This window comes from Zootoca vivipara, chromosome 1, assembly GCF_963506605.1.
Source record: "Zootoca vivipara chromosome 1, rZooViv1.1, whole genome shotgun sequence".
NCBI lineage: Eukaryota > Metazoa > Chordata > Lepidosauria > Squamata > Lacertidae > Zootoca > Zootoca vivipara.
In genome coordinates, this window is record NC_083276.1 from 109,507,487 (window position 1) to 109,532,284 (window position 24,798).

Below are 24,798 nucleotides of genomic sequence, written 5' to 3' on the forward strand. Positions count from 1 at the left end.
AATGAGCAGAATATGTTTCATGAAACTCAGAAAACAACAAGCTATCTCCCTGTTTCTGGGGACAATCTCCATCCTTGGCCAGTAACCTCTCCTTTATTGTTACCAAAGGCTCTGCTACATTCCCTCACCCCACAGCCCCATTCCTAAAGAAATACCTATGCGTTGGAAACTCAACGATGCCAGCTTTCAGATAAGAAAAGGTAAATGGGGAGAGGGGCTGGGGAGGAAAGGAACGGGGAAGGCTGGAGTGATCAGGGTCAACGGATCAGAAAGGTGCACTTTCTGCTTGCAGCAGGTGCAAACCTTCCTTCAGCATGGGGGCATATTTTGCCATCTCTGCACTATACCCCACCGCGATGCTAATCCCACCTTCCTTGCGTGCAGCACTTACTCTAAAGGTACTCTCCTCCCGAAGAAGCAGTGATTCCTTTGGTACAGATTCGTCCCTCTTCCCCCCCTCTTTCCACCCATCGCTGCGTCCCTCTGATTCCCCCCCCAGTTAAGGTGGAAGGGGGTGGCCGAAGCCAAAACGCCCGCGCCACCTTAAACGAAGCCTCTGGCAAGGTGGGCGCACCTCAGCGCTGCTGCCCGCGCAGCCCGAGCCCCCGAAAGCCCCACCGGGAGCCAGCGGCACCTTCCTTCCCGCTCTCCCGGAAGCCGAGCTGCCGACTGAGGCGGGGGAGAAGGAGAACGCGAGGAAGCCAGGAGGCGACCACGGGGGCTGGGTGGGCGGGGTCAACGGCTGGGTGGGCAGCCCTCTTCCCGCCATTGGTGGGCGCCCCTCTCTCCCGGGGAGCCTGAGGAGGCGCCGATTGGCTGCCGGCGCTTGTCAGTCGGCGAGGGCCGAGTTCCATTGCTGGCTGGGCGTGCGGCGTGAATCGCTGCTGCTGCCGCGGCGGCTGGTGCGGCTGCGGGGAGAGCGGGGCTGGCTGCGCGGCGGCGGAGGGAGAAGGGATGCTGGCGGAATGGGCGGCCGGGAAGGAAAGCGGCAAGCGGGAGCCGGAGCTCCGCTGAGAAGCGTCCGCGCTGCTGCTGCCAGTCAAGGGAAGGACGTGAGCCGAGCCCAGCCGGTGAGGTTTGGCGCCGGGCAGGATTCTTTCTGTGTGTGTGTTGTGCTGTGTGTGTGTGTATATTGTGGCTGTGGCTGTGCGTATCCGTTGTTGGAAGGGCTGGACTCGGGCGGCGCAGGGCAGGGGATCGGCCGCCGCCGCCGTGCAGGGCTGGGCTGGGGGGCGTTGAGCAAGATGTCTGGGCGAGGGGCGAGCGCGGCTGCCGCTGCTGGGGGACATGGGCGCCTGAAGGGCTTGGGCGCACTTGGTGGGGCAGAGGCGCCCGGCCGCCTCTTCCGAAGCATCGCTCAGGTGCTCGGATGCCCTTCAAGGAGGCTTCGCCGGCAGCCGGAACGCGAGGAAGAAGGAGCATCCAGGAAGCCCCGCAGATGGAACTTTATTGGCCTAATTAAAATAGGATTTGCGTGGCGAGGGGAAGCGCAGATTTGCAAGGCAATGCCCTGGGCGCAGGTTGCTAGAGAGCAAGAGGGTTTGCTTGCTTTTGGCTCTTTTTTGTGCTTCTTGCAAGCGAAACTTCCTGGAGCCCGTGGCCTTGCGGGCTTTGTCCCGCAGCCCATGCCCGAAGTTGAGGAGGCGAGCCCTTGGACTTCTAGCAGCTTCGAGCTCCTCAGACCTTAGGATGAGTCAGGTAGGCAGCCGCCCAACTCCCTCCCTGCCCATCTCTGCCTTGGTTCCAATACCTATAGATCCACCGTGTTGATGCCCGGCGTTGGGTTCAGCTCACCTACTTTTCTGGAGCTTTTCCCGTGTGTTGAGACAGTACTATTGGAGGCGTGTGTTTGGCTGGGGGTTGGTGGAGAAGAGCAAGCTTTTGTTTTCATGTCTGAGCGAGAGAGTTGAGAAGTCCAGTGGCTCTCAGCTGTGAACTGTCAGTTCCCCACAATGGGATGCCGGATTATTTGCCAGTCTGCACTGTTTGACTTCCAAAGTGTATTGATGTCAGGGCAGCTGTTACCTTGCTTTTTTCCCTCCCAAATAAGATGCAGGGATTTATTTATTTATTTTAAAAGACAGATTGCCAATTAAGGAGACAGCGTTAACCTTCTGTTTTTGTAACCATCTCCGCAGGGGACTGGGTTTGATTTTATTCTCCCACAGAAATTGCATTAAATGAAAAGGGCTTTTTGTTCCCAACTTTGCTGATGGATAATGCTGGTTGGTTGGTAGATTTGGAATCTTGCAACTTTGGGAAGTGGATGCAATGACACATTAATGCTTGTTCCTTAATAGCTTATTTGAGGGTTGTTGTTGTTTTTTTTAAAGAAGAACTCCCTGAATATTGATCCTAGAGGAGGTAATGGTGTTAGTCTGTTGTAGCAACGTTGAAGAAAGGGTATTGTGGCACCTTTCGAAAAGCTAACTGATCTTGTGGTATAAGGTTTCATGGACGAGAAGTCGCTTGCTTTCCTATACAAAAGTAAGTCTCTGAGTTTTACCCTCAAGTAAATGTGCATTGGATTGTGGCTGCAGCCATATGTATCCTCTTGAATATAACAAAGTGGATTGCTTGTAGCCATAAAAGCTTTTTGCATGATAAGTTGTAAGTCTTAAAGATACATCAGAACTTTTCCTGTTTTTTTCCTTAGAGATATGCAACCTAATATCAAGCAGTTTTTCTCAAAAGTAAGGTGAAGTAATTCAGTGGCATGTCAGTTGCCTGCTTGACTTCTCCTGGTTCTTTGAGGGGTAAAGGCAATACAGAAATGAAGCAGAAAAAGCTCCTCTGTGCATACTGAGGAAGAGCAAGCTAGTGGTCAAAAGACACATGCCCAAGAGCTACTTAAAGAGAATAGCAACTTGGCTGAGATTTTGTTTGCAGAAAGTTTATTACAAAATCCCTGACCTTGACTTGCGGATAATAATGTGCAGTGCTGCTGCCCTTGGCATGTTTACTCTGAAACAAGTTCAGTTGCATTCAGGGGGACTTACTCCTTTGTAAGGGTGGTTTGGATCACAGCATTAAATTCTTCCAAACCTTAGGTCTCACCAGATGAGTTCTGGATTTACTGGGATGTGTTGTTTCTTCTTGAAGACTGGAAGCAATAAAACAAAGCAAAACTACAGGTTATCCAGTGGTCTAATACGTTGCTCTGTTGGCTGCAATCTTGTACACACTTACTAGGGAGTAAGCACCATGGACCTCAGTGGGAACATTGTTGTTGTTGTTTAGTCGTTTAGTCGTGTCCGACTCTTCGTGACCCCCATGGACCAGAGCACACCAGGCACTCCTGTCTTGCACTGCCTCCCGCAGTTTGGTCAGACTCATGTTCGTAGCTTCGAGGAAACTGTCCAACCATCTCGCCCTCTGTCGTCCCCTTCTCCTAGTGCCCTCAATCTTTCCCAACATCAGGGTCTTTTCCAAGGATTATTCTCTTCTCATGAGGTGGCCAAAGTATTGGAGCCTCAGCTTCACGATCTGGGAACATACTCCTGAGTAAATATGCACAAGCTTGGGCTGCAGACCATTAGGAACACTAGATTCTGAGTTGATTTGTAGTGTTTTGTTATCTTAGCATGCATTGGTTGTTCTCATATCTTTCTTAAAAAGGACTGACTCCATGATGCAAAACATTAACTCTCTAATAGAGCAGTAGCTAACCCTCATAATTATGAGAGGGATCTTTATTTTTATTTTTTATGGAGCTTAATGCTTCTAAATTTTCTGAAGCATTGTGCCACTGATGTAATTAGCAGCCAAACACCAACACATTGGGGAAAGAGTAGCATATCTATGATCTTCCATCTGATGTAGTCTAATCTACATACCATTCTAATGATTTGTTAAATAATGGATTGTGATCTGCAGATACCTTGGCCTTATTAATTCAAAGCCAGTGGTGGGATGGTAGGGAGGCTGCTCAAATATTTAAGATGCTATTTTGTTCTGCTAAAGCCATCTGGTTCCCTGTTGGCATTTTTCAGCTCTGAAAAAGTCCCACATAGTTGAGAAGTCTAGGAATGTGGCATGTTGCTTATGCGACCTCCTTCCCTAAAGCACATGAATTCTCTTCTCTGTTTCCAGGTTGTACTATCCACACTTTCCCTTGATGTCTGGACTGGGTAAACCATGGTTAGCACTCACTAATAATTCATGTTTTGCAAACCGACCTCAAACCATGGTTTGAAGTTGTGCTTTGTTTGAGTGTTAGCACCAATCATATTTTACTTGATTCAGACTTGGATGCAACATTGGAAAGTTGTGGTTAGGGCAACTTAGAAATGGATGAGTAATTGATGTATCAGGGATGGGGAAGAGGAAGGAGTGCTTAAACCCACAATACACCCCCAGATCTCCAGAACATGGTGCAACCTGGGTTACTGTGTCTCGGTTGGATACACAAATCCATTCATAATAGTTGAAAAACTAATGGGAAGTTAATGAAAGCTACATATTGACACCAGTGGGCTTTGGAATATTTAATCCTTTGGTCAAATCAGGTGTCAGATCTGGTTGTCATTAACAGCACATGTGCGTTTTGCACTAATAAGCTTTTATAGCTGAATTGTAAATATTAAGGGTAGGTTTTAATACTCCAGTGCTTTCCTTGCTCCCAATAAAACACAAATCTTCTGCCCTCCAATGCACTTATCAGGAAAAAAAATTTACTTACAGGAAACAGAACTGAAATGGTACTTTATCAGATTCATGAATTTTTGTCATATGGTGCTAGAAAAGTGTTAAACTGATGTGATGCAGTTAATGAAATCTATTTTTTTATTTTTTATATAGCTAGGTACGTTGCAGAGAGCTGTGTGCAGTTCGTTCCATTCCTACTTAGTGCTTCCATTCTGGTTTTTCCTGACCTACACCACTGGGTGCAGTCAGTGTCAATTTTTTTCTAGCGGTTTAGTGACATAGACAAATGCTGTTTTGTCAAAAGGCAAGGTTGAAACCCCCAAACTGATTTTCCTTGTGCCTTACATTGTATATTGGGGCTTCAATCCATCGTTCATTTGATTCCTGCTTACTCAATTGGAAAATCCTATTTACTTCAGCGCAGTTATTCATCTGAATAGAAATATAGGAAATCTCCCTTATTTTTATTTTTGTATTGACTTACCTCTTAAGCTAAGGGACCCAGGTGGCGCTGTGGGTTAAACCACAGAGTCTAGGGCTTGCTGATCAGAAGGTCGGCGGTTTGAATCCCTGCAATGGGGTGAGCTCCTGTTGCTCGGTCCCAGCTCCTGCCCACCTAGCCGTTTGAAAGCACATCCAAGTGCAAGTAGATAAATAGGGACCGCTCCAGCGGGAAGGTAAACGGCATTTCCGTGCACTGCTCTGGTTCGCCAGAAGCAGCTTTGTCATGCTGGCCACATGACCCAGAAGCTGTCTGTGGACAAACACTGGCTCCCTCAGCCTATAGAGCGAGATGAGTGCCGCAACCCCAGAGTCGGACACGACTGGACCTGATGGTCAGGGGTCCCTTTACCTTTACCTCTTAAGCTACTGGTCCTCTGGGCAGCTATTACAAAATAATGGGTTGTCAACAATGCTAGCCCTACTTGGAGTAAACCTATTGAAACTAAGGGACCTAAGTTAGGCATATGTATTAATTTCAGTGGGTCTGCTCTGAGTAGGACTAGCAATGAAAACTACTTGGCGCAGATAAGAATGATTTTATAAGAATAAGAATAAGATCAAAGGAACGTAAAAGTATTTCATAACCCAAAAGCCTCCATTTCAAAGGCCTGATGGAAGGGGCATTTCTTTGCCCTAAATGAAATGGATTTGGTTGGGAGCCATCCCTTAAAAGACCGTGTGCAATGCAGATACGCCAAATAACTAAGGCACACCAAGTTCATTGAGGCTTACTCCCAGGTAAACAGCCACAGGACTGCTGCCTCAGTGTATGGTATTGTTATTTTAATGGATCAAGAACATTTTTTTTACATTATTATAATCTTTTGTGTTCAAAATGTTAAATACACCAAACTTAACCACAATAAAGCTGGAAATGCTCCTACTACAGAATAACTATTTTTTTAAAAAAAATCTCAACTACCACAGGGCATATTATTTTTGCATATGCATATTTGCCATAACTTTTTGTGTTTTGTCTTTGCATTAAAATATGAAACGTTAAAAAGAGCATTCAGTTTCCATTCTGCCTTTCAAAATGGCCGAAGAAATATAAGTTCCTTCTGAAAATATATTTGAATCCTATTGCCTAGATAATTAGGAAGCTACCGTGTTTCTCATATTATAAGACTTGTCTTATATTTATTTTTTCCTCAAAAAAACACACTATGGCTTATTTTCAAGGGATGTCTTATTTTTTTCCTCCTCCTCCTGCCGCGGCCGGCATTGCTGCTGTGCCTATCACTATGTCTTATTTTCGGGGTATGGCTTATATTCCTTGAATGCTTAAAAATCCTGCTATAGCTTATTTTATGGGTATGTCTTAAAATATGAGAAACAGGGTACTATATTTCTTTGACAAAGAAACCTCCTTATTTTCCTCATTGCATGAAAGGGATGTAAACAATTTATGTATTTGCTTGGCTTTTTTTAAAAAAAAAATGGAATGAAACAGTCATTTTTGCACATGCCAACCTGCTGCCTGATTTAATTGCCCAAATAAAGCTAATATCACAGCACTAAAATCTCAGTGGCAAAATTGGCAGCAATAAAGCCGCTTACATGGATACAGCAGGAGAAAACAAAGCCCTTAAATATTGTGTTTGTATACAACAGGACAAACTACTAAAGTGGTTTTTAAGAACTGCAGAGGTGTTCCTCTTGTTAATTTAGTAATCACTCCCATTTTTATGAACCCTTCAAAATTGCGTTCTGACTGACATGGGAAAGTTACTCTTCTCCTTGAACTAAAGTTAATTGGTGACGTCTATGTCTCCCATTGAAATGATGTTTTTATAAATGCACATTTTTCAGGCACTCAGCAGACCTCCCACGGGCTACCAAGGCAACCGAGAGATGAAACTACACTGATCTGTCAGTTGTTGCCTTACATGTTCCAAGTTACTTGATAGTTTTCTTTGGGACATGCATAGATTAGCCTTCATTTGCATGAAGGAACTTTGATCTTGGGTAGAAGAACGTTTTTCTAGTTTCTCTGATGCCCTCCCACCACCACCGAGACACCAAGACAGGTGTTTTGATGCATAACCGTGTAATGGTTGCAAAATCAGTGCACAACTCAAAAAGACCAGCTGGACACTTGTCATCTAGTAGTCTCAACCCCCAGAAAGAGTGGAAACACAGAGTATATGAAGATTCTGGAGACTGATGGCATTGTAGTATTGCTACCTATTTGTTGTATATTGTCGTCTTCAGTGTGTTTTGACAAACTAAGTTCTTTATCATTCTTCTTAGAGCAGGGGTGGGGAACCTTTGACCTTTCATATGTTGTTGGACTTCAGATGTTTCTGTCCAGCCCATCCAGCTTGGCCCAATGGTCAGATATGACAGGAGTTGTGGTCCTGTACTGTCGAGAGGGCCACAGATCCCCCACCCCAGGGTTAGAGAATTGGTCTTTCTATTACCTTCTAATCTTAGCTGAAAATGTTGGCGATGGCCCATATTGCCTTAAGTGACTTGAGTTCATCATACCTAAGAGAACATATCCATCCCTTTGTCCCATCACAACCTGGAAGACCAGCTGGAAATACCCTGTTATGTTTACAAGCCATACACCAAGCTGCAATGGCATTTATTTATTTTTAAAGACTTATACTCCACTTTTTCCCAGTGAAAGGATTCAAGATGGCATACATAGCAAAGCCATATAGGCAGAGAGGCATTAAGGATGATGGCTTCTCAACTTTGGGTTTTGATTCTTTTGCTGATTTATTCAGATGCAAATGTGATTGTCTTCAGGAAGCAGTGGAAGATGTTTTCCAGTTGACTTTGTGTATGAGGAGGGAAGAGGGGAATTTTGAGTGCCTTAGTTTCAGTTTGATTACAGTATTTTAACTGCCCAAGTCCTTTGTATGCAGAGAGCAATACATAAGAGGTAAAAAAAGTTCCATAGGAAGTTACTAATGACATGTAGATGCAGAAAATGTCAGGAGAACTTCTAGTGAGTTGGACAAAAGCAACTGGATCACACTACCACCACAATAAAAAGTCCGCAACTCTCATTGCTATTTTTCTATAATGATGGTTTTCAAACTGTGTTCCCTCTATTAAAACTTTTTTTAAGGTCTACACTAAATGAAGGATTTTAATTTAATAAGAAAGTTTTGGGTGTTTTTGTTTTTGCAGGAAACCCCCCTAGATGATGTAGTCGTTTATATTTATAAAAATTATAAATTTTTAAATTTTGCAAATGCAGTTTTAATCACTATCAATAACTGTAAGGGGGAGAGAGTATAGAGAACCTCCCCCTATCATCAGGAGCAGCTCCTCCCCAAGCAGCCATGGAAGCGCAGGATCTGAAGGAGCGAGTCAGGAAGCAGAGAGGGAGAGCCAGGGCTCCGGCAGCAGGGAAGAGCCCCTGCTCCACAGGCGGGAAGAGAGAAAGACGGAAAGGGGGGAGAGGGAAAAGACGGAGCATAGACCCTTTTCCCCGCCGGCAGTGGAATTAAGGAGGAGGAGAAAAGGGAGGAGATTCGCTGTCCCCAGGCTCTTATGTTGGTCCAAGGGGCGAAAAGGGACAGTGCCGGATTCTGACACGGAATAGCGCGGACATGAAACCGACAGCTCATCACACTGTAAATAATGTGCACCAATAAAGACTCTGAAAGACAAGTTTGTGGAGAGTCGTTACTCAGGAGTAACCGTAATAACTTCTGACAATAACTATATTCTCTAAGGTCCTGGACTTCATTGGAAGTTTCTTATGGCTTTCTTAATGAGAAAATTTGTTAACTGATAGACAAGATGCCCTAAGTACCGGTAGTTGTTTCTTCACTATTGTTGATCTTCCCTTGCAAAGGCCGGCAGCTGGGGAATGTTGAGCAGTTTCTGTTGTGTGTTTTGTCAACTCTGGAGACTAATACAAAAGGGCCCTTTGGCAGGCAAAGGGGCCTAGAAAGGTTTTCCCTGTTGTAAATTTGAAAACCACCGCTCTAGAATGTAGGAAACAGTGCTAAAAGTGAGGTTTTGACATTTTGGAGAGGCTGGGCAGCTCTGCCGCTCATGGACATTTATGGCTGACCCCTTATCCAGTTGCTTTCTATTGCTACAGGCAACAAAGTATCTTTTCATTTCCGTTGGGATTCCACAGTATTTTTACACGAACATTTCTTAACAAATAAGCAGAGGAAGCAAAGTTAGGGTCGCAAATTTGTTTTCCAGGAAACCAATTAGTTCAGTGTGACAGAAGAAAGCGCTGATATTCAATCAGGAAGACATTGCAAATAGATTGTCTACCTAAAGCTGTGTCTTTCAGCAGTGCTTCTGAGCTGAGCCAGGGAGAAAGGAAGGATGGGAAGAAAGTCTTTGTTCCTAATTATGAGGCCATGTCTCTAAAAAAATATAATTAGACAGAGGGCTGGCTGTGCAGTCCAATTCTATGTATGTTTACCCATAAATTAGTTCCATTATCTTCAATGGAGCTGACTTGCTAGCAAGTGTGTTTTAGGATGGAATGTTTAGGAATAATGCTGTCCATTCAAGGCATGTCCAGCAAGTAAGGCTGCAGTCTCTATTGGCATAATTGGTAGACCAATTGCTATGCATTTGTTGATTTCAAGGGGGCACATTTTAATCACTGGGCAGAAAAGGAAGAACACATTTGTTTACTTTGAGGCCATTTGAGGTTCGGCCATGGATATTAAAATTAAAATGCTTAAGAGAGTTGTTTTCTTCTCACCATTGTGGTTAGCTTTTAAAATTTAAAATATAAATAATGCACCATAATAGCTTGGCCAGCCTTGGATTAAATCACCTTGACTTTGTGTGAGAGAAAGAGAGGGAGAGGAGAGAGAGAGAGAGAGAGAGAGAGAGAGAGAGAGAGAGAGAGAGAGAGAGAGATGCCTCTGGCTGTGGTAATTCTCCCATCTGTTCTCCTTCAATAACGGTGGGTGGGCGGGTGGCTTTTCCAAGTGTCACCTGAGAAGCAAAATAGGTGAAATGTTCTAGTAGTTCATCTCCCTTGTATGCAGAAGGTCCCAGATTCAATCCCCAACATTACCAGACAGGACAGGGAAAACACCCCTGTCCGAATATCCATTTCCAGTCTATGTGGACAGTATTGAGTTAGTTAGCCCAATGTTCTGCATCAGTATACAGTATAAGGCTGCTTTCTGTGTTTCTGTGCTCTAGCCTGTTTGAGGAAGAAGCATGTGAGATGACATTCTTCTGGAAACCTCTGCTGATGTTTTGCAGGAAGAGTTTTTGTTGATGCTATCCTTTTGTTGTCTCATTTCCACTTCAGTGCTAAACCTGCTGTGGAGCACATTCTGATTCTAGGTTGAGAGTTAAGCTAACTTGCAACAAATGAGTAATTCTTTTTGCCATAGCAGTAGGGATGATTGGAGGATTCAATCTTTCATTGCTGATCCACCCCTCCTAGACTAATGTGTACATAGGAACGTGGTTATCCAGCAACTTTTGCACTTCTGGGATGCTCCATGTTTTCTGTTCACATGATCACATTTAGAAATGCATCTTCTGGGAGAAAAATGTGCTTAGAAATTTAAATGTGAATTTTCATGTAGATTGTGTGTGTGTGTGTGTGTGTGTGTGTGTGTGTGTGTGTGTGAAAAGAAGCAGCAAATAATGCTGAACTAATGTACATGCAGGATGGGACAGTCTTATAGGTGAGTGCATGCAAAAGTGATATGAACCAGAAATAGACTAACTCATCCATTCCTAGTAGATTCCCGTTTATGGTCATGGGAGCTTAGATACATGCAATAGAGACCTCCTCTCTGCACTCAGAGGGTGGTGTATACATCTCATGAAAGAGATAGGGGCCAAAAATAGACTGAATCAACCAACCTTTTGATTTCATATATACATATTTTAACAGTGCAACACATATCAGAAATAAGTATAAAGTGGGAGTAGAATTGTACCCTAAAGCCTGTAACAGCAGTAGATTTGTTCAATTAGAAGATGGTCAACATAATGGAATTTTTATATCCATCAAAAGTCTCAAGTGGGAGGAGATGAGAGAGACAAGATCATCTCTGAAACACATTTAGAAGCCTTAGAAATTTTTGCAAAGGCTCACTTGGCAGCTTCTATCCTATTATAATCCAAATCCTTTATTTCACATGGCTAATTGTAGCTCCATTGTGTGGAATATTATTTACAAAATGACAGATGTGCTGAATTTGAATCAACTTTGAATGATGGAGTGCTTGAATGGCAGGACTTGCTGTCAGTGCTGAATTTAGGCTCACTGTTTTCAGCTTCACTCGTGAGCTTGTAGTTGGGACCTCCTGAATGGAATAAATTTTAGGGGGGCAGCTGAAAGCCCTACTTCTGGCAGGGATCAGCTGCACTCAAGAATCATTCCTAGCAGGGCTTGCTTCTGAGGCCAGATTTAAAAGACACCAAATGCAAGAACAGCTGGGAATCTATTTCAAGGTTGCCTGATGGTTGCTTTTGCAGTAATGATTTTACCTGCCCTACAGCTGATGTGTGTGGTTGGTGGGCATAGCTGGGGGAAATTGTCCCACAGGCTGAATTAGAACCCCTGGTGGGCCTTATTTGACCCATGGGCTGGATGTTCTCCAGCTACATATGTCCCTATGTTTCTAGATTCCAGGATAGGCAAAGTCAAGGGTTAGGGGCTACTCTTACATTAGCTGAAGGAATGTGTAGGTGACATTTGAACTGGGAAAGGTATTATCTTGTAAATAATAGTAATGCACATAAAATGGACAGGAGTAAAATACTTAAGTGGTGATTCATGTGCTTTAAAATGCGTGTGTGATTTTGCTTTGGCTAAAGAATTGGAGGCATAGCATGTTGGGGCTCATGCACACGGTATCCATACAAATGACTAAATTAAAGGAGGATGAATAATTAGGTTGATCATGCAGTTATTGTGTTCTCCTTTGATTCAGTAAGCTTTGTGATGACTGAAGAAATAGGCAGAACTATTTCAGTGAATATCAACATCTTTTGGTCTCGTTATGCATTGATTCAGCTTAGTTGCTTTTGTGGTTAATTTTACTTCAAAATATGAAACAATTTATCAAAAATACCTACCTGTTTGCAAATCACATCACATGTTGAAACAAAACACATCAACCTCAAAGTAAACCACCTAACAAAAAACCCAGAATACCCTCCACCCTATTGAGGTTCTTTGCTGCTTTTCCACCAGAGAAGAATTATGTTTTCATTTCCTTACTTTAGACACTTTAAAAAAAAATCCAATTTCTTATCTTTATAGCTAACGTCAACCAAAAGGTAGCAACAGCTGGTTTCCCTCCACAGCAAAACAGAATAGAATTCTATCATGCTAGAATATCATTAAATATAATTCCCATCCTCAGTCAACTTAGCCCTGAGCCCCAAAGCTGACTGAATGAGAGGCTTTACTACAATCTCAAAAGGCACCTGGTGGTGGTAGAGAAAAGGCATGGCAGAATCCAAGTACTGGGGGAAATGAAATGCCCAGATCGTATTCTGTCAAGAGTAGGGTTGGGGGCAGCAATCTGATTTGGGTCTCATTTTAAGGCAGAGTTTGGTAGTACGATGTTAGCAAAATGCTGATGACATACAGCTCTACTTTTCCTTTACGCCTGCAAGTATGTAAGTGGATGTGCTGGACCACTGTCTTGCCTCGGTAATGAACTGAATGAGAGCCAACAAACTGATGCTCAATCCAGATAGGCAGTGTTAGTGGGTGGTTCCCTAGACTGGATGGATAGGAGGTTGCCTGCTCTTGACGGGGTTACACTTCCTCTGAAGGAGCAGATACATAGCTTGGGGGTACTTCTGGATTCTTTGCTGTCACTTGAGGCTCAGGTGGCCTCAGTGGCATGGAGTGCCTTCTGTCAGCTTTGTCTTGTGGCCCAGCTGCACCTTTATCTGGACAGGGATAGGTAGGTGAGGGTAGCAGGGGTCAGCAAACTTTTTCAGCAGGGGGCCAGTCCATTGTCCCTCAGACTTTTTTGGGGGGGAAGACTATCTATCTTTTTTGGGGGGGGGGGGGGATGAACGAATTCCTATGCCCCACAAATAACCCAGAGATGCATTTTAAATAAAAGGACACATTCTACTCATGTAAAAACCCACCGATTCCCAGACTGTCTGCGGGCCAAATTTAGAAGGCGATTGGGCCGGATCCAGCCCCTGGGCCTTAGTTTGCCTACCCATGTAGAGCAAGCAGGTCCAGTCCAGTCAATGAAGGCAAAGTCAGATCAAAGTTCTCTTACATGAAGCACAACAGGACCCTGGACAGCTCCAAATAGGTTATGCTGGTTGAAGCTTTCCCCTCCTGACATACCTAGAGAAAGACATCTCAGCTGGAATTTTGGGCCAACTGAAGCCTCATTTAATCTGATGTGATGAGGTGTGGTTGGCTTCCTGTTTACCCTCTAGAGCAGTTTTAGGGGGAAGTTTGGGGCTGCAGGGAATGGGAGAGGAAAAAGGAAGTCCTGTTGAGTGAGCAGAACTGCAGTCTTGCAGCATACATTGCAACCCCTAGTTTAGTTAGTAATGAATTTAAATTACATATACTGTATGTGGCAGAAATTTTATTCAGTTCTTTGCTTCCGATTTGAAAGAGACAATGGAGTTGTTACCCAGCTTCCTGTCTTGTGTTCCCTCAAAGTCTTCCATAATGGCCTCTCGCTCTCTGAAAGGGAATTTTCAGGTTGTATCCAACATTGTTACTCCATTCGAATGTCTCCCTCTTTTCTTCTCTTCTGCCCTGCACTTTCAGGCAGCAGGCATCACAGTGTGAGATAAGAGGGAGAATACCTTACCAGTGTGGTGTAGTGGTTAAGAGCGGTAGTCTCGTAATCTGGGGAACTGGGTTCGTGTCTCCGCTCCTCCACATGCAGCTGCTGGGTGACCTTGGGTTAGTCACACTTCTCTGAAGTCTCTCAGCCCTACTCACCTTACAGAGTGTTTGCTGTGGGGGAGGAAGGGAAAAGGAGATTGTTAGCGGCTTTCAGACTCCTTCGGGTAGTGATCCAAACTCCTCCTCTTCTCTATCATTGCCTGCCACCTGCATTTTTTAAATGTACTTGGAGGCTACTGAAAACTTCTGTTTAGCTGAACCTACCTAAATATGTGGAGTTGACATGCCTTTTAATACATTATATGACTTTATTCTGTTTTTTTACTGCTGATGTTATTTATATTTTTAGGTTTTTTTTGTTAATTTGGTTTTAACTATGTTTTCCTTCAATATTTTCAATGTATATTTTATTTTATGTAAACTACTTAATGTTTTTTTATGGTTAAGCAGCATACTAACAATAAATAAATATGAAACCCGCAGCCCAATTTTACAAGGGCAACTTGATAAAGTGATAAGTGATCAAGACTATAATCGTATGTACACTTTCCTAGGACATTCATGTCAGTGAGGCTAGCTTCTGAGTAGATGCATAGAATGCTGCGTGTGGCTGCTGTGTGGCTTAAAAAACAAAACAATAACGACAACAGTGGATTGAACAATTAAACATTATGATATACACATTATAAGAAATTATCATAGTACCTTTATTGTATGATATATGAGATCAGCCATATTCACGGTATGGGGTACATCTGAAATTGACTTCTTAAGGTATCGTGTCCTGTCTTCAAAAGGGGCGGGAGAAGGAAGAAAATATTTATTTAAACCATTTCTCTAGCACTTGATACATATAAAATATCTAATTGGGGTAGAGAAAGCAGCAGCACTTCTGTCGACACTACAAAAACTGCATCATGCTGAAGAAGTAATCGTATCATATCAATAATAACAGAATATAGATAGTGACAGTGTGGGTAACTTTCAAAGAAACTGCTTTTCATTTAAGTAACTGTCACCTGCAATATAATTAAAATATCATTGTACCATAAAAGCCTTTCAATTGGCAAAATGTTAGTTTTCTTTAGTCGCAGAAGATTGGGTCTGTTTATAATGAATGGTTTGCTTAGAGAGCAGTTATTCAGGGCAGGAGGAGTGATCCTCACCTGGGAAACATTTTTGACTGCTCTTTAGATGAGACGAAGACTAATTGACAGATTTAAGCTGGCTAGTACAGGACACAATCTTGTCTGGAATGTAATACTGAAGTCAGTGGCATGGGTAGGGAACATTGAGGATGGCCATGGGCTTGTCCCCAAGACATAGTGTAGGGATAATACACAGGACAAAAAGTTGACTTTCCCTTAGGTGTCTGTGGGAATCTGATATGTTGCCATTGTTAGCCAATTAGTAATCAAATATACTTGTCAACTGGTTGAAAAGCATCCAGAGCATCACTGATAGATCCCAGTCTTCCTTCTGCGGAAGCTGGTCTAGGTACTAGGTATCAAAAGACCAAAGACCAAAACAAAACCCCACATCCTCTTTTGCTTTCAAAAGGCATTGCTATGGTTATTATTACATGTAAACAAGGAACACAACAAATTCTCCTTGGAATGCAATGCTTCTTCCACTCCACCCTCTCTCATATATTCTTGAATATATCCAAGATCAGACTTTTGAACTTTGCTACAGAGCTTGCCGCTTTCTGCTAAAAAAAAAAGCACCCCGCCACCCCTCTCCTGCCGATGGAATCTTTGTGTTTTGTTGTATTATTATAGAGCAAGTACCCCCCTAAAGAGAGACATAATAAAAATCTTCTTAAGAAAGAAGCAGAGAAGATTGTGAGGCTTTATTCAATTACCCCCTAAAGGGTTGAATGTAAGTATTGATTATATGCCTCTTTAAAAATAATAGTGGAGCTATCTGGGCAGTCCCTGAGTTCCAGAAATTGTGGACTGTATTTCTGGTTCCTTGTCTCTACACTAGGGGTGGAGATGTTGTTGGGCTACAACTGCTCTATGTATTGAGGAGTTGGACTGAAACCCAGCATCTACTATATTTAGGTTGGAATGTTTTGGTGTAGTGTTTTGGTGTAGAGTTTTGCATTCCTCACCTTATGAGCTGCTTTCTCTAAAGCTCTAATAAACCCTGAAAATTCATGTCGGGGCTTATGAATTTGATTTGGGTTGCCAGTTGGATCTCAGTGTGTTGGAGGGAGCTGTTTGGCCCTTTTCAGGCTTTGTTTTGTTTTGTTATTTTAAATGCCTTGTTGGCTTGCTGCTATTGTCTTCTGCTTGATGCCAGACAGGCAGCAATAGTTGTGCAAGTAGTAGCTTCAGCTCTTTTAAGTATTGGTGCCTGAAGATGGGATCTGTGTTCTGAAATGCACCGAGCTATGATAAATCCTCCTGAGCCAGCACTTTTGAGAACAGGTTTTTCTTTTTCTTTTTGTGTTCCTTCTCGTTTCTGTGCCTTTCTTTTGGTTTTCTGCTTTTATTATCCATCACACAGCAGGTGTGGGTGTGATTTTGTTTTGTTTTATTGTTATTTTCTTGCTTTTATGAAATGATTTATGGTACAAACCCTGAGAACTGCAAGGTTTTTTAAAATTCTCTCCTTTTCCCCAGGGATTTCTTTTGTGGGGTAGTTCTTCTTTTGAAGAGGCGTTTGTGAATTGTAACATGAAATGGGCCATTGCGACTCCCATGTTCTCCAAGTGAGAGTAGGATGTCTGCAGTGCCAGGCTTTGATTGGAGTGATGCTTTGAATCCATGATGGTGCCACAACCTGATAAAACGAAGCCTTTTTTTTTTAATGCTTGAATTTTAATCAATTCCAGTCAATCACCGTTTTTGAAGTGATTTTGAGTACAGCTCCTTCTTTATTTCTGCTGCACGGTAAGCAGGGCTTCTGCACAACGGATTGGGGTCGGCAAGCACCACCTTGCTCCCTCCCTCTATCTTCAAATCACATGTCATCTGCAATACATTAAATTATATTGCAGATTTATTTACTGCATTTTATAAGTAAGGAAGCACGCCTCTAATTTTATTATGGAACCCGAGAACCACATTTCCATATTTGAAAAAAAAAATGCACTGTATAGCCATAAAGAGATGTATCATGAACCCCCCCTTTAAATTTGTTTTTATTTATTTTATTTAGAACGATTTTTAAATTTCTCAGAGTTCTCTAAGCCAGTGTTTCTCAACCAGTGTGCCTCCAGATGTTTTGGGACTACAACTCCCATCATCCCTAGCTAGCAAGACCAGTGGTCAGGAATGATGGGAGTTGTAGTCCCAAAACATCTGGAGGCACACTGGTTGAGAAACACTGCTCTAAGCATGTACTCCCCCCCCCCCCCCATGGAGTGCTTTCCCTACTGGTGACAAGGAATAATTTTTTTTGTGTTAGATCCAGATTAGTCCTCAGCAGAGTTCTGCTCATGCTGGAGGAAGGGGTAGTGAAATTATTTTTGCTTCTTCCTCCTTCCCTCTGCAACCCACTTTGCCCCCTGAAAAGCTGACCTAGAAGATTGAGGATCCTGCATGGAAGGCGGTGCTGAACACAGCTCCATCAAATGCCCTTCCAGTCACAGAGCGGCAATTCTCGATCCAACCATTGACTTTTCATAGTTGATATGGTTTTCTTGCTCAGTCACACCTTCTTGTTTCTGCTCACCTTGGAACTTCGTCACACCTCCATCAGATTTTTCTTGTTGCATCCTCCTCTTTGTAAGGGGCATCCTTTTGGTCTTCCACTCCATCTCTATCCCTTGGTGCTGGAGCTCTGAGACTGAGTGATGTCTTCTTCAGGACTCAAGGAGTCTGGCAGTCAAAACTGCTCCGGCTCTCTAGGATTGCCCTGGGCAGTCCTCTCCAATGACTCACATTAATTATTGGCATCATTCAGCAATGATTTTGTCCCTGGAGCCAGGGCATGAAATAACTCTGCTTGGAAAGAAGAGAGGCATTTCGAGGATGAGTTTTCCACAGAACTAACACAACAGAGGCAGCCTGCAGTACAGCACAGATTTTTATGGCTTGTTGCTGTTGTTCACATTTCTTTCCTGTCCTTCCACCAAGGTCCCATCTGTGCTATACATTTAAAGCACTGTGATACTGCTTGGCTTCCCCCAAGAAATCCTGGGAGTGTAGCTTGTTAAGGGTGCTGAGGGTTGTTAAGAGACCCAAATTTTCCTTAGAGCTACAATTCTCAATGTGGTTTAATGATCAACCTCTCTTCCCAGGGAACTCTTGAGAATTGTAGGGGAATAGGGGTCTGTGACAACTCTCAGCACCTTTAACAAACTACACAGTCCCCATCATTCTTTGGGGAGGAATCATGACTGTTTAAAGTGATATGATAATGGTTTTAAATGTATAGTGTTGATGGCACCTAAGTTGCTGAGGGCAGCAAACAATGGGGCTGATTCCATTCCCCCCCTCAAAACGGTTCTGTGAGGCTGAGAGGGTGAGGTTAAGAGATCATGGCTGACCCATAAATTTTGAATTGGGAAGAAAATTGTTTGGTTCAAATCCCCGTGACGGGGTGAGCTCCCGTTGCTCGGTCCCTGCTCTTGCCAACCTAGCTGTTCGAAAGCACGTCACTGTGCAAGTAGATAAATAGGTACTGCTCCGGCGGGAAGGTAAACGGCGTTTCTGTGCACTGCTCTGGTTCTTCAGAAGCGGCTTAGTCATGCTGGCCACATGACCCAGAAGCTGTCTGCGGACAAACGTTGGCTCCCTCAGCCAGTAAAGCGAGATGAGCGCTGCAACCCCAGAGTGGTCCGCGACTGGACTTAACAGTCCCTTTACCGTTATCCAATTTACACTTTTCAAACCAGTATGCTGACTGAAACATGGTTATCCCTTGAAGTCTTCTATTCTCTGAATTTTGTGATGTGGGCCCCCAGCCACTGTGAACAAAAATGAACTTATTAAGGGAGAGGCTGTGCAAAATTTGCATTGCATTCATGAAAATAACATACAAGGAAGGATTATATTAGGGAATAGTGGCTGCAAAAAATGTGCATATTCATCAGACCTTTGTACAAAAATATCTATTTTAAGACAAATTAGCATTAAAATGCCAGTAAATTGAGAAGATATAATTGAAATGGACAGATTCATTCATCCTTACACAAGGCATGCTGGAAAAATCCCGCCAATGGGAGATTTGACTCCCAACAATCCTCTATCCGTTAGACCAGGCATCCCCAAACTTCGTCCCTCCAGATGTTTTGGACTACAATTCCCATATTCCCCAACCACTGGTCTTGTTAGCTAGGGATCATGGGAGTTGTAGGCCAAAACATCTGGAGGGCCGCAGTTTGGGGATGCCTGCGTTAGACCGTTGTAAACAATACACCTTAGGTCTAAGAATTAAGAAGGGCTGCTTCAAATGTCCTGTCAGGCTACTTGGGTGGGCATCATACATGGGTATCTTCTGCCTCTAGCATAGTCCAGGAAAGGAGAAAATTTGATTTTTTCATATGATTATATGGCTTCTACTGTTCAAACTCTAATAGGTTTGTAACCATAGAAACTTTATTGAAATAATGGGTGGTAAAAATTCTAAGCAGGGAAGAATGTCAAAGATTAGGAATTGCAGGAAGAAGGGGCTGCACTTTCAACTCTTTGGGTGTGATGCTGTTCATAGAACATTCTGTCTTTAGTTAAACAAATTAGATGACTTCCGTTTGCCCCCCAGCAGGCTGGTCTCTGTATTATAATATCACTGCCTATCACTTGACATAATTAGCCACATTCTTTTAAAAGTCTGCTCATGCCCCCCCCCAAAAAAAAGCTGCATGGAAGGATGGTTAAACAAGATTTTTTAAAAAGTGTAGATGCATTGGGCAATATCTAGTATGGACTTTGTGCTGGTGGAAAGCACTCTTTCTCTAATAAGGTGCGGCACCAGAAATTTGACATACAGAATTGCCCCCAATCAGTGTTAGAAACCCAGATATATAAGCTGGGTGCCAAATGGCTCCTTAAACCAAGGTTACAGTTGCCAAAAAGGAATGTCTAGTTGCCATATTGGGGCAAAGACAGCTCTAAAGTCTTATTTTTCAAATGATGGACTGACTGGGATTGATATCACTTAAGCAACTTGCTAGTTCAGATGACAACCTTGAGCTAGGTTAAGAAGTTGTTGTTGTTGTTTAGTTGTGTCCGACTCTTCGTGACCCCATGGACCAGAGCACACCAGGCACTCCTGTCTTCCACTGCCTCCCGCAGTTTGGTCAGACTCATGTTGATAGCTTTGAGAACACTGTCCAACCATCTCGCCCTCTGTCATCCCCTTCTCCTTGTGCCCTCAATCTTTCCCAACATCAGGGTCTTTTTCAGGGAGTCTTCTCTTCTCATGAGGTGGCCAAATTATTGGAGCCTCAGCTTCACGATCTGTCCTTCCAGTGAGCACTTGGGGCTGATTTCCTTCAGAATGGATAGGTTTGATCTTCTTGCAGTCCATGGGACTCTCAAGAGTCTCCTCCAGCACCATAATTCAAAAGCATCAATTCTTCGGCGGCCAGCCTTCTTTATGGTCCAGCTCTCACTTCCATACATCACTACTGGGAAAACCATAGCTTTAACTATACGGACCTTTGTTGACAAGGTGATGCCTCTGCTTTTTAAGATGCTGTCTTGGTTTGTCATCGCTTTTCTCCCAAGAAGCAGGCACCTTCTAATTTCATGACTGCTGTCACCATCTGCAGTGATAATGGAGCCCAAAAAAGTAAAGTCTCTCACTGCCTCCATTTCTTCCCCTTCTATATATATATCAACCTATTCCTACCTCTTTTTCTTAAAGGTGACACGGACCATTCATAGTGTAGGAATAGTCTTCACAGCTGTGAGCATGTCTGTGAACCTGCCCTGTGTTTTCCAGGATGGAGGCCTTGTTTGTGCAGTCTCTTGAAAGCCAAGAGTCAGTCTCAGTAGTGTGTGTGTGTGTGGAGAAGAAGCTCTCGTATCTTTTCAAAAGAAGCTTCCCTCCCTGTTTTCTTTCTTTCAGTGGCATCACTTGAGGCTTTTGTTTGAGCATAAGGGAGCCCCGTGGCTGTGGCTGTGATATCAGTAAGCAGGTCAAAACGACATTTGACTGAGCTCTATTCACTTAATACTAGAAGCCAGCACACTGGCACCCCTCTTCTTGCCTGAAGGATTCAGAACTGTAGTTCCACTCTTCAGTGCAACCAGCGCAACCAGGGCTGGATTAATATCGGCAAATGTAGTGTCTTCTCCCACCCACACACATACCTCATCCCAGGTTCTCTGAAGCTATTAATAATTGCAAATGCTAAAACCAGGGAGGTCTTGGAGGAGAGACACCGAGCAGAAGCCTGCATGATTCTGATTGTCAGGAGCTAGCTGGTTATTTATTTACTGTATTTGGGGGGACTCTGATTTAATAAAATGGGGGGAAGATGTATCTGTGTATAAGACACCCCCAAATTTTTGACATTATTTTTTAGGGGGAAAACCTTGTCTTATACATGGAAAAATACGGTATTTAAACAAATCACCCACCGCATCATCAAAAAGCAAACTGCTCAGTGTGAGGGCATTTGGGGTTGTTGTTTTTCCTGTTTCTACATGGTTCTGCCCGAAAGTTGGAGAAGGAGAATGCAGTTATCAGCAGCAAAAAAGAAGAAGAACGAATGTGCAGTATAGCAGGCTTATGTTTTGGACTCCCAACTCCCATCATCCCTCACCCATTGGCCCTGCTGGCTGATGGGAGTTGGAGTTCAGTGACTTTTGTTTGGTGGGGATGGGGAAGAGTTGGATCAGGCAAAGACCCACTGAATCCTAAGATGGACCAGGCACCATAACATAGCAGTAGGCCTGATTCAGGGCTTCCTGCTGTTCCATTCTGAAGTTGTTGCGGTAAAGGTATAACCTTTTCCTGCCCTTGCTACCTTTCATCTTGAGCTATTGTCAGTTAAAATCGACCACATGCGATCTCTTGTTACCTCCTGGAACAGAGTTGGGTCTGCAGCTGTTTTTGGACCACAGTTCTCACCATCCCTTACCACTGGTCCTGCTAGCTAGGGATGATGGGAGATGTAGTCCAAAAATGAGCCAGAGACCCAAGTTTGGGAAACCCTGTTCTAGAAGGACAAAATATATAGCATTCCTTTATATGGGTAACTATGAAATCATGAAAATGGCTAAATGGGAACTTAAGTTGGTGATTGTCAGATTGAGAAACTCTCTTAGTAGTTCTTTTTTGAACAAGGAACTATCAACTTAATTTTCTTATTCCTGCTTGAAAAATATTTCTTGGTCAAATGTTTCCTGTGGAGCAGAGTAACGTGTTTACAAATTTAATTGCTTTTTCCAATTGTATTGTCAAGGCATAATGATACATTGTATCAATCCCCACTAAATAAAAATTATTAAGATTTGTGCTGGTGATACCACACGAGGCAATTTAATCATATCCAGGATTAACAGTGAAACAAAATCCTGGAGTAATTGCAGCAGGTAATATTAAAAACATGTGGCTGCTGTTTTGTTTTTTGTTTTTTTGGTTTGAAGACATATTGTTCTGTGATAATGAATTAATGCCAGGAACTTGAATGCTTCCAGAGAAAAGACTGTCAGCATAGTGATAGGTTTCTGAAACAGGCATTTCAAACAGAATGCCACTGCTTCTTTTGTTTTTGTTTTTGTTCCTTGCATTTGTTCCTTGCCCCGTAATCCTGGTTCTCTGGGCATCACGGGCATGATAGAATATTCCAGGTCTCCCACTCTGACGTTGGAATGAGAGCTCCAATATCAGATCCGCCACAACCTGCTACTGTGAACCATCTGGTGTCTTGGCCCAACTGATAGTGGCTTATCATTATTCTTAGGGCCAAGTGTTTGGGATATCAAGGACAATTTGGGGGCATAAGAACAGAGGAACAGGAAATGGCTTTCACCCAATGCTGCCTCGGTGCAGAACACTTCTGGAAAATGGAGATATTTAGACCAGCTCGGGAGCTGGTTTAAACCTTTCTCTCCCTCTGATTTTCCTCTCATTGCTGCTGCCCGACTAAAATAAAATATAATGAAATATAATGCTGTTCTGACTATCGGTCGAATAAAGTATATTGAAATTGAAATATAATGCCCCCAAAGGATGGTGAAGTAGAAGAGCACACCCCCGCCCTCGCCTCCATCCTGGATTTCAGTCTTAAAACAGAAACTTCATATAATAAAGGAAAATACATGTTTTGCTTGCAAATAGCTACAATACTCCAAACAGATGATCGACCAATTGCAACTCTGCCCCAAGAACAATACAACTCATTTTCCCATGGTGTGACCCAGATTTAGCAGTAACTTCCCCATTAAAATATGTGTGTGTGTGTGTGGTGCATCTTTGGAACCAATAAAGTCACATCTTCTAGCAAGTGGAAAGTTCTACTGTTAACTTCAAACAATAGTGAAATGAACCCCAACACATTGAACTATATAATAGGCTTCATTCTGTGCAATAGGAGCAGCTGAATAATGGGCTCTGTGAAGATGCTCTAGTATATTGCTCACTCCATGGTATTGATGAAGGGAGCCTTCCTTTGTATCTTGCTCTTTGTCAAATGTTATTTATTTTTGTTTGTTTGATGATTTATGACTAATAGCAAAATCTTAGCAGCTAAATCCCTTGTCCTTGCTTCTTGGATAGATTTATTCATGTGGTTTGTCGGGCTTCTAGACCCACAAGTCTTCTGTACCATTTCACGGCATTTCGTCTAACCCTGCTTGAAATTTCTGCTTACTGCCTTTGCTGCCAGAATTGCAAATTGAAGCCCAGTAGAATCACTAAAACATAAGACGTTGGCAGGCATCATCCAGTCCAAGCTTAGAGGAGGAAATTCTGTACCGAAAGCATCCCGCTGAGATTTCTATCTAGCTTCCTTAAAACCTCCAGTGATAAGAGATCCCCATAGCTTTTCTGGGCAACATGTTCAATTTCCTAGCTGTTGTTATTCAATCTAAATTTATGCTGCTGCAGTCCTTTGGCCCTCTTCATTGGGCCAGGGGAGAATCGTTTCCTTCACCTGCTGTCCCCCCCCCCCCTAGAATACCTGATTGCCAGGATTCACAAAGAATGAATGTGCACGGTTCTTTTAACCTTTCTTTATCTAATTAATATCAGGTTTGGAACGGTGTTGGGATTTAGAATTGTCTTGGAAATCTTGGATGGTTCTTTTTATTATCTGGATGATTTACAGCACTTTGCTGCCAGCTTGGTCTGAAAGGCTATACCAAGAAATGTAATCGCTGGGAGAAAGAGAGAGATAAGGGATTGTCATCCAATTAAAGAAATCTTTGTCAACTAATCAAAGTGATTTTAATTTTTTGATTAAGGCTGCATACGTTTGCATACGACTAAAACAATGGTTCTGATCAAAAACACACTCCTTTGCTTTTAGGTGGCGCATGTAGATGTCACAAAAGATGCATTTGCTTTTGTGCGAAACTGAAGGGGAATGTCTGTTCAAAGATTATACCTGCCAGCTGCAGTTTATGGAAGTGCTTATATTAACAGTAATTACTTGTTCTATTGCTAATTGGGAAGCGGATTTCTTTTAAAAAGTTGATTCTTGAGATATGTATTCGGGAGTGAGCTTGTTAGGATTTCTCAAATTCAATAATGGCAAAAGGCGGTGGTACACATGTGCGTGTTTAATGTGCAAATTTGAAATAGTTCATTGCTCATCAGTGGTGCAGGCCTTTGGAATTGGTGGGATTTCCTGTCCTACATGACTCATATGCCTCACTTCTTTTTTTAAAAAAAACGAAACTTTTTCAAAACTGGAGAAAGTGATGATT

General features: G+C 43.0%; 1 protein-coding gene across 1 annotated transcript in view; it reads left to right on the top strand.

The window, feature by feature from the left end:
• The first annotated feature begins 928 nt into the window (after nucleotides 1–928).
• B3GALT1 (beta-1,3-galactosyltransferase 1) overlaps nucleotides 929–24,798 on the top strand; it is a 332,633-nt gene continuing 308,763 nt past the window's right edge. The window contains exon 1 of the mRNA XM_035133074.2: nucleotides 929–1,070. The gene's annotated coding sequence lies outside the window, so the exon portion shown is untranslated. The remainder of the gene's footprint in view (nucleotides 1,071–24,798) is intronic.